The following is an 11,445-nucleotide window of genomic DNA, read 5'->3' on the forward strand; positions in this document are numbered from 1 at the left end:
AAGTCTAATTATGTTGTAGTATATTGTGGTGACTTAATAGGTATGTATCCTGCAGATGTTGCTGCTTTCCCTACACCACATTCTCTTTAAACCACATCTGGGAAAACATTTGCCATAAAACATGAAGTCACTTATTTTGAATTCACTGCAGCATGTTGTATTAACCAAGGTGCTGCCACAATATGTTATGCATTTTAATCTCATTACGGTTTCTTTTCTATAAAGAAAGTACTGTAAATGTAAATATTTTTCATGATTGTTCTGAGGTGCGCACAGATTGCAGATGCTTGGCCAGAGACCTATAAAAGTGGTAACTGCCTGGACTAAAACAATTTATAGAACCTAAAACAAACATTGCTTTTCATTGCTATTTTGATGTCAGATGCAAAGATTAATAAAGTAACATAAACACTGAAACATATGAAATTGTGTACTTTGTTAACGTAAAATTGCATAGGGAAATTGGTGCAATGTTATTTTGCTAGGTTTGGAATAGGCCAAAGTCTAGAGACTAGAGATGTTTGCATTTTCGCATGTTCACCACACAAGTTTGCAATTTTCAAACTTAAGCGAATATGGGCATATGTGACCTGCAGGTAGTATATCATCCATTCCTGTTTGCAATGCTGAGGAGGAATCTGATGGCTTGTCACAGGTTCCAGGTCCGGCTGGGAGTATGGCGCGGCCAGTGCACAGTGTGTGTAGGCAGGGCCTCTCTTACAGTCTCCAAAGCCTGCAACTCCTTCTGTTACCACGCGACAATGCTTCGACTTGATGACGCAACGTTATGTGTTGACGTGCTGGGCCTCTTGCCTACCCTTGCATCACATGACATTGCATTGTCAAGGCGACGCATCATTACTTGGTAGCAAGAGATCCAGGTTCTTACAGAGGCCCCGCGCTCTCCCCAGGCCCAACTCGGTAATCACAGTTTAAATGTTGTGGTGGTGGTGGATTATGGAATTTGGGCTGGCAAAGAGCGTGGGGCCTCTGTAAGCACTGGGTTAGGTGCATACGCACACTCGGTATCATCCTCCTCCTCACTGTCTATTCAGTCAGTAATCAACATCCACCACATACTGATTACTGCTGAGACGGCAATGGTATGGTCATCACTTGCGCTCGATACAGGGCCCCTCTTCATCCTTTATCTTTATGTTATTGATATGATTACAGATAGACAGTCACACTGGGGATAATTGACTCTGAGTCTGGCAATTATAAGCACTAGTTGTCTGCCAAGAGTTTACAATAGGCATGTAGGCTATTCTGTCCCAATTCTCATCACTAGACCCACCAGCATCACAACCAGCTCGAACACCTTTAGGCTAATTGTGTATTTCTGTGTGTGTGCCTGTAGGAGATGAGCGCAGAGGTACAACCAGGGAGACATGTTTGGGGAAAATAAAGCATGGCTTTTATTTCGCCCATAGGTTCAAACAATGCATCTTTAAAGAAACACACAAATATACAAAACAGCCTATCCATTGTAAGGGCTAACTCACTTTCCCAGTCTCTATCTGCAGGGCTGTGAGGATAGGCTTCTTACCAACCTCAGACCCCAAAGTCCAAAGAGGCACTGTAACAGGGGACTTATCCCTGTTCACAAATGTGCCTCTAATCCAGCAGTGTGGTGGTTAACTGCTGGTAGGCAATTAACCAACACCACCTGGCTGATTACAGGGGTTAGAAAAAAGCCTGCCTCTGAGACAGGAAGAAAGACTCCTTAGTCCAAAACTGGGCTGAACTAGGAGACAGACGTCTTGAGCCTGCCAAAAGAGACTGCAAGCTGACAACAAGACACAGGGGATAATACTTCTATACCTGGATCCTGACATTGCCTTATCACAGACGGGTGTGGACACCAGGAGAACAAAGAAGCCTTCCCCTACAGCAACCCAGCTAACAGATAAGACTTTTCTTTTAAGACTAATATCTATGTCTATCTAAGTATATGAATGTCTCTATGATTTGGGCTGGTGAATTGCTGGGCTAACCATGCAGTTAGAGAGCTGGATCAAAAGTGTATATATACTCCAGAGTGGAGCGGATTTTGTTTGCTGATTTACATGTTTGCTGTGTTTAAAGCAACAGGCGCAATAAAGCCTTATTTTAATTTCACCTTAAAACAGTCTCCATTGCATACCTCTGAACACGTCTCTTACAGGCATCAATAAGCAGGGGGCCCATTATGTCAGTCTCTAGGTCTGGGTTGGTGTCTGTTGAGGGGCCACCCTCTGGCGGGTTCCAGGGTCCGCTGTGCCCTTAATTAAAAGTCTGATTCCCTGGGAATCTCTTCAGGCAACACAATACCTCTGCATTCAAGAGCCTTATGCAGTTTGTGCAGCACACATTCAAAGCTGCTTGATGATCCAGGTGGAGACTGGCTAATTGACTCTAGCTGCAATTAACCAGCTCCTTGCTGGACTCATCAGCTACAGAAAGGCTCTGTGTGCTGTCTTTTAAAAAAAATTATATATAGCAGGCCTCCTCCCCCCCCCCCCCCTTTGGGTCCCTTTACCTCCATGGGGCTCATGGGTGCCAGCGGCAGAGCGCACGCATCCGGTGGGTGCCGGCGAGGTGTGGAGGTGGAGAGCTGCAGTCAGGAAGGCGAGCAAGGTTCTTCCATTTTATCCAAACTCGATCTCACGGGGCCTACAATCTCATACGCATCCGACAAGGGGACAAATGGAAAAACTGCCTTCAATACGAGAGACGGCCATTACGAATATTTGGTCATGCCTTTCGGGCTCTGTAATGCCCCAACTGTCTTTCAAGAATTCATGAATTATATTTTTCGGGACGTTCTCAACATTTTTGTAATTGTCTACCTAGACAATATTCTTATTTTTTCTAAATCTATATCCTAGCATATCCAGTACACGAAGCTAGTTCTATCCTGTTTATGTGAGAATCATCTCTATGCCAAGATGGAAAAATGTATTTTTCACCAAACATCCACTTCTTTCTTGGGATATATTATCTCTAATAAGGGTTTCTCTATGGATCCTGATAAACTTAAGGCAGTTGTAGATTGGCCCCAGTCCACTTCTCTTAAGGCGATTCAGCGGTTTCTTGGCTTCGCCAATTATTATCGTAAATTTATCCGTAATTTTTCCTCCACAGTGGCTCCCATCACCGCCCTGACGAAGAAAGATGCGGACACTTCCTCCTGGTCTCCTGAGGCATGCCAGGCCTTTGAAACCCTTAAGAAAGTGTTCTTCTCTGCTCCTATCCTACGCCATCCAGACCCTAAACTGCCTATCACTTTGGAAGTAGAAGCTTCGGATATTGGATCAGGAGCCGTACTGTCACAGAGACTGTCCCCGCATGATAAACTACACCCTTGTGGGTTCTTCTCAAAAAAATTCTCCCCTGTAGAACAAAACTACGATGTTGGCAACAGGGAACTCTTGGCCATCAAACCTGCTCTGCAAGAGTGAAAATCCTATTTCAATTCTTACGGACCTTAAAAATGTATTATTTATCGAAGGTTCCCGTCACCTCGGCTCCCGTCAGGCTCGCTGGGCATTGTTCTTTTCCAGGTTCAACTATATCATTTCCTACATTCCTGGTACTAAGAATCAAAAGGCTGATGCCTTATCCCGTCAATTCGTCAGTGAAGACAAATCCGAAGACATTCCTGAGACCATCCTTCCCGACAAATATGCCATTTCGGCTAACTTTTGATATACTGGACAAGATCTTGGAGACTCAGATGCTCATTCCTGAGGGTATGGAGGTCCCGGAGGGTTGTACTGTGTGCTGCACCTCAATTTCACCAGAAGATTCTTGAATGGGGTCATTCCTCTAGGTCTGCCGGTCACCCAGGTACAATGAGGACTTCTGATTTGATCAGACGCACCTTTTTGTGGCCTAATATGTTTAAGGATATCAAGGAATTCATCAAACTCCTGTTACATCTGTGCTTGTAATAAGTCTGCCCGCAACAAGCTGTCTGGTCTGCTTCGTCCCTTACCCATTCCGGTGACTCACCTCTCAATGGACTTTATTGTTGAGCTTCCTGTTTCTCGTGGGATGAATACTATTCTCGTTATTGTTGATAAGTTTTCCAAACAGGCCCATTTCATTCCTCTCAAGGGTCTTCCTAATTCTGCCACCTTGGCAGATATTTATATCAAAGAAATAATCCGTATTCATGGAGTCCCACTCTCTATAGTGTCCGATCGGGGGTCACAGTTCGTCTCGAAATTTTGGCGCACCTTCGCTCAAAGGTTGGAGATCACTCTTCTATTTTCTTCTGGGTATCATCCCCAAACCAACGGTCAAACTGAAGAACAAACCAGTCACTAGAGCAATACCTGCGATGCTTTATTTCTGATGCACAGGATAACTGGGTGTAACTACCCCCATGGGCCGCATTCGCTCTTAACTCACTCAGAAATGAGTCTACTCAGGAGTCACAGTTTTTGTAAATTACGAGTTTCATCCAGCACGTCTTCCCATCTCTTCCGATCCTTCTGGAGTTCCAGCAGCAGAATCCAGAGTGAACTCGCTTCAAAATTCTTGGAAGAGGATTCAAAAGTACTCAGACAAACGACACAGGTGGATCGCCATCGCCGTGAAGCACCCAAGTTTAGGGCAGGAGACAAGGTGTGGCTTTCATCTAAGAACATAAGATTTAAGACACCTACACTGAAACTAGCTCCAAGGTTCCTGGGTCCATTCACCATTCTCAAACAGGTCAATCCTGTGGCATACCGCTTACAACTGCCTCAATCTATGAGAATTCCGGCAGTCTTTCACGTCTCTTTGCTTAAACCGAAGTTCTCAGTTTCCTGACACTTCACCTAAACCTCTACCTGTCATCATACAGGATCAAGAAGAATTCGAAATTCAATCCATAATCGATTCCAGATATTCCAGAGAAGGTGTTCAATTGTACATTGGAAAGGCGATGGACCAGAAGAACGTTCATGGATACTTCTTCGTCAGATCCATGCTCCCGGCTTGTTAAAGCGATTCCACGCCAGTTTCCCGTACAAGCCTTATGGGAATCGTCTGAGGCCGATCCTAAAGGGGGGGTACTGTAAGGAATCGGGGAACATGTCCTTTGCGACGTGTTTCCTCTTTACCTTTCCTATCTCAGACCTCCGCTCTGGCACTAGCGCGTGCCCGCTCCCCCGCTCTGCTTACAGAGCGCGCGAATGCGCAGTTCTTCTAGAGTGCCACGGAGCTTGGCTCCGCCCCATCGGACGCGTCGCGCTTCTCTCGTGCATGGCGCGCGCACATGATGACGTGCACCGCTCCCCAGCTGTGTGGCAATTATTCTACTAGCCCACTTGTCTCCTGTAGCCAATCCGAGCCTCAGCGGAGGCCGCGCCTCTGTTCCGCTCCCTGCCTCTGTCTGCTATAAATGCGTTGCTCATTCACTCCTGCTTTGCTGAGCATAACGTGTTGTAGCCTGAGCTCCTGCATTCGTTGTGCCTTGCTCCCTGTCCTGTGTTCTCTTGCAGTTAACTTTTCGTGTACCGACCTGGCTTGATCTTGGGACCCCTCTGGACACTGACCCCGGATTACCCTCGACTTTGCGGATCTCTCCAACCCAGACCACGGCTATACGGACCTCCACAATTCTAACTTCTCCAACCCCAGATCACGGCTAACGGACTTGACTATTCTAACTTCTACCTTCCAAAACCCTGGCAAGTAGCAATTAACCCACTCTCTCCAACCCAGACCCGGCTACGTTTGACAATCCGCCCGCCGGGCACGCTTCTGCTGCTGTGGGTGCGTGGTTTACTACTTCCCCACCTCACTACCGGGGTCCTGTCTTGCGCAAGCGTTACACTACACTATTGTTGTGTTTTTTCTTCCATGAGCACATAACGAATCACCCACTACAATACACAGATCACCAGGATTGCCACTGATTTGGATTTGCCTATTATTACTCCCTCCATTATGAGTAGGACGATTGTTTTTTTTTTATATACTTTTATTGTATACACCACTGCACTGATGTTACTACTCTATATATAGTTTTTTTTACTATTTTTCTACAGCCGCCGCTCCTCTTGCTTTTGGAGAGTAAACCCTATTACCGCCGGCACAGACAGACTCTCAAACCCAGCCCCGGATCTCGACCATAGCAAAGAAGGCAGACGAACCGGGTTTTTAAGGGAGCTCTCCAGGTCCACCCAAGCATAGGTCCTCTCGGGGAGTGCCAGTAAACCGTTTCAAATGAGAGGCTATATAATATTTTAGATTATTTGGTAATGCCAAACCACCTCCTTCCTTAGACTCCAACATAATTGACCTGGCTATTCTCAGTTGTTTGTTTCCAAACAAATTGCATAATTTGATTTTGAATTTCTTTTATATTTGTATGAGGGATATATATTATTAATGTCTGGAAATTATACAGAAGTCTGGGGAGGATATTCATCTTAACCGCAGTTATACACCCTATCCAGGAAATGCAATGAGAATTCCAAGCTTGTAGGTATTTTCTTATCTTCGAAAAAACTCAGGATAGTTATATTTATATAGTGAGTTTCTAGTAAGGTATATCCCTAGGTACTTCAGATGGGTCTTTTTCCACTTATAGTCAAAGTGTCGTTTAAGAACCTCAACCTCCTTTCCCGTCAACGTTAAATTTAGCGCTTCCGACTTTCCCACATTGATTTTATACTTAGATAACTCCCCAAACCTCCGGAGAGTGGATTGTAAATTCGGGAGAGATGTCAAAGGGTTAGATATAGTAAGAATAATATCATATGCAAAGTGATATTTTGTAACACATCCTTTATTTTAATCCCTTGTATATTTAGGGAAGCTCTGATTGAAGCCGCGAGGGGTTCGATTGTCAAGGCAAAAAGAAGAGGCGAGAGGGGGCACCCCTGTCTAGTCCCGTTCTTAATTGTTATTAGATTCCTCTCCCCCCCTGAAATCTTCAGAGTGGCTGTTGGCGTCTGACAAAGGGCACGGCCCCCCTGTAAAAAAAAGCCACGAAAATCTATATGCCTCTCACGTTTTATCCAGAAAATCCCATTTTATCCTATCAAACGCCTTTTCCCTATTCAGACTCACTGCTTTCTCTTTAGATTTATGTATCTGATCAATCACATGAATAATTTTCCTTGTGTTATCCGACGCCTGGCGTTCACTCACAAAACATCTTTTGTTTTACCACAGGGCATCCTTAAATTTAGTCTGAGGTTTAGTCTGAGGTTACATGGCGTACCCCGATTGAGAAACACTGCTATATACAGTTCTATGTCATGTGTATTGTCCATTTTATTAATTGTTCTTTTTGGTCTGTTAGAAACACATTTTCCTATGTTCATTTAACCCTGCTGCTGGCAGGGGCACAAAGTTCTTCCTGCTATTTCTAGCTTGAAAAAATGCTAATGATACCATAAAACATTAACTTAAGTCTGCAGACTCAAGGGAAAGGAGGAATTTTTACTAGACCTATTACAAAAGCAAATAGAAAATCTTTCCTATAAAATACATTCCCGGGAAGGTGGGAAGAGGCTCTGTGGCAGCTACATTTGTTAGAAACTATTTCTAAATATGTTTGCTTATTTCCCCCCCTACTATTTCGGTGTTTTTTGTTGTATTCTGGTATGAGATTTCTGACTTTTAAGATGGTGATACCAATAACTTATGCAGAGTAAACTGCTATGCAAAGGAAGACAAGCATGTTCTGTACTGTACAGTACCTCACAGTGGCTACTATGCAATATTTGGCCTTGATATGATGCTGCTTCCCTGTGCTGGAGAAAATTATAGTCCCCATTTATTTCAATGGAGCCGACCTTTTCTACAGCACAATGAAGAGGCTTCACATCATATTGAATAAGGGTCATAGTAAGCTGTAAGGTAAAACCTAGTCAATGATACATATGTAGGAGTGTGTGTGTTAGGCACCTTATGCTGTTGCAGTGCGTGCCCGGGGAGAGTGGTGTAAGGTTCCGCGGTGGCCCGATAGTATAGGGCGCTGCCATGTTTATTGCGCAACATTCAGAGGGCACTGGCAGAGCAGAGAGGTTGCGCATGCGCAATGCAAGCGTGCGAACGACGGGCCAATAAGGGAAAGGCTCTGTTGGTGTACTACAACTCCCATGAGCTCTAGCTCAGTCACCTGATGTCTGGGAACCAATCGGGGAGGAGGAAAGGGAAGTGTGGGGGAGAGACCACGCTAGGCAGAGGGGAACCGGAGGGCGAAGGAAGAGGTAGTGTGGGTGCAGGGGGTTCGTGACCTGCCTGCATAGGACAGATCTTCCCCACAGCCCCTAAGAGTATCCCTGAGCCACCGTAGAGTGAGTTGCTGCAGGGACGCCCTATAGTGGTAGCGTTATCCCCTTACTGAGTAACAGTTAGGGTCAAGTACAGAGTTGCGGTTGCTGCAGTCATCTGGGACCAGGTAGCTGAGCATCGTGACATCCGGAAGCAAAGCGTTGGATCGACGGATCCTTTTTGAAGCTGTTACCGGTCACCGCAGTGACAGGAAGGTATTTACTACAAGTGCACCAACACCGGTCAACAGGCGCTGATCCCGCCTTAGGGAACACTCTTTGGGGACACTAGTGGAGTGGCCAAAGGACTGAGCCTATACAAATACATTACAGCACATGGACACGGTGTGGGGCACGCGGTGACGGGACAGAGACATTACTCATTAGGAGCATGGCCGAGCCACTAACGTTATAAGGACATTGCCAGTTATCAGTGTGTGTTATGTATGGTTGCCAATGCTAAATGCTAAGATACGTATAAGGGTTATTCTGTGCGTTCAGTAAAACAGTTCAAGCATATGTGTGTGGATATGTTTCTTGCCCAGGGGAATCTTACATGATGGGGATCCTGGGTAAGTGGAGGCGCTGTGCTATAAGTGTTACCCAGGCTCCCAGCTAGCGGAGGCTCAGATCTCCTGGAGCCACAGGTGTGTGCAGTACCCGTAGTCTCTTTAGCTTGTCAGAAAGAGGGCTACACATAAATGCAAAGAAATGGAAGCTGTGGCATTGTTTCACTTTATTCAATTGGTAAAAAAAAATGTGCCAAACATATGATGTAACAAAGGGGGTCTTAAGTACAGATATAGTCAAATGTACTGTTCCCATGACCACACAAAACCAAGTGCAATTCTGAGGCACTGTATGTATGTATGTATGTATGTATGTCTTTTATATAGCTCCATTAATGTATATAGCACTTCACAGGAGTAATACATGTGACATAATAATATAACTAACAAATAACACATAATGGTAATGAGCGCTTCAGTCGTAAAAGTAACATTAGGAAAAGGAGTCCCTGCTCCAAAGAGCTTACAATCTAATTGGAAAGTAGGAAGAACGTACAGAGAAAGTAGAAAGGTGTTCTGGTAAGTGAGTCTGCAAGGGGCCACGGTCAATATATGAAGTGTATAGTATCAGCCACGGAGCTACTCATATGCTTCATTGAGAGAGGGTGGAAGTCAGATATTGAGGGGAAGGGCATTCCAGAAGTGTAGGGCAGTGAGTGAGACAGGTTTAAGGTGAGAAAGCGCTTTAGATACAAAAAGGATAAAGAGAACACATCCTTGAGCAGAACGGGATGGTGTACATTAAGAAATTAGGGCTGAGATGTAAGGTGGGGCAGAAGAGTGTATACACTGGCGACACACTTTATTCGAGCTCGGCTAGTCCCACGAATTCGGGTATACCCGGGTGTATTGAGGTTTGTGACTGTTTTCTGCCCGAGTGCATTGGGTTATTTTCCATGCAGGGATTGAAGCATTTTATTCCCGCTGGCTGCAATACTGCACAGTATATATATATATACTGCATTACAATTCATGAATTTATGCCATCTGGTAGACACGCGAAGCATTGCAGCCTATTAAATCCTAATCATTATCATTTAACAGATCAGCCGCCCGTCAGCCAGGCATGAACCCAGGCTGGGAAGGCAAACGCAACGGGGCTTGTCAGAGGTGAGGAGCGGCGCATTCCAGGTATCTGCCAGGTACATACTGGGTATTTGCTCGAATAAAGTGTGTCGGTGCAGTAGCTTTAAAAGTGAGGAGGAGAATTGAGTGTGTGATATTGGATTTGATAGGAAGCCAGGAGAGGGATTTCAGCAGGAGAGATAAAAGTGATTCTGGCAGCAGCATTTAGGATAGATTGTAAGGGAGACAGGTGAGAGGCAGGAACACCGGACAGCAGGAGGTTACAATAGTCAAGACGGGAAAGAATGAGGGCCTGCATTAGAGTTTTAGCAGTAGAGCGGTAGAGGATAGGGAGTATCTTTGCATTATTGTGGAGGAAAAAATTATAATGCTTCCAACAGTAATGTAGAAGAAGGTAGTAGGGTAAGGTTTGGGTAAGTATGAGGAGCTCCGTTTTTGACATTAAGTTTGAGTCGGCGGAAAGCCATCCAGGATGATATAGTGGAGAGATATTTTGAAACTTTTGTCTGTACAGCAGGTATAAGGTCAGGGGTTGAATAGTAAATTTGTGTGTCATCAGCATAGATGTGATATTTTAAACCAAGAGATGTGATAAGGTCACCTAGAGAGAGTGTGTAAAAAGAAAAGAGAAGAGGTCCCAGAACAAACCCCTAGGTCACCCCCCACAGAGAGATTGATAGAGGAGGAGGAGGTGTTAGCAAACGAGACACTGAAAGTATGATGGGAGATGTAAGAGGAAATCCAGGATAGAGATTTGTTATGGATACCAAGAGTATGGAGAATGTGAAGGAGAAGAGGGTGGTCCACAGTACCAAAGGCTGCATAGAGGTCGAGCAATATGAGCAGAGTGTAGTGACCTTTGTCTTTGGCAGCATAGAGGTCATTAGTTATTTTAGTGAGGGCTGTTTCATTGGTGTGAGCAGTGCAGAATCCATATTGTAGAGGATCTAGGAGAGAATAGGAGGTGAGAAAATAGAGCAAGTGAGAGAATACAATGTGTTCAAGGAGCTTAGAGGCAAAAGGCAGGAGGGAAACAGGACGAGAGTTAGACAGGTAGGGTCAAACTTGCTGTTTTTGAGTAATGTTGCATGTTTGACCGAGGAGGGAAAGGTACCAGAGTAGAGGGAGAAGTTCAAAATATGTGTGAGGGTAGGGATAAGAGTAGGAGTAAGAGGTTTTAGGTAATGGGAGGGAATTGGGTCAAGAGGGCAAGTGGTAGAGGGAAAAGAGGAGATCAGCAGCGATACATCCTTCTCTGTGATAGCGGAAAAACTGTCGAGGAAGGCAGGAGGAGAGTTAGGAAGAGATGTAGGATGGGAAGAGGATACAGAGGAGACGTCCTGACATATGGATTCCACCTTTGTCTTGAAATAGTCAGCAAAGTCCTGAGGTGAAATGGAGGAAGAAAAACAGGTAACAGATGGTGGTCTGAGTAGAGAATCAAAGACAGGGAAAAGTCGGCATGGGTTAGACTTGTGCGTGTTGATAAGTGAAGAAAAGTACGTTTGTTTAGCCTGGAAGAGGAC

The sequence above is a fragment of the Ascaphus truei genome, chromosome 5 (genome assembly GCF_040206685.1).
Source record: "Ascaphus truei isolate aAscTru1 chromosome 5, aAscTru1.hap1, whole genome shotgun sequence".
NCBI classification, from domain to species: Eukaryota; Metazoa; Chordata; class Amphibia; order Anura; family Ascaphidae; genus Ascaphus; species Ascaphus truei.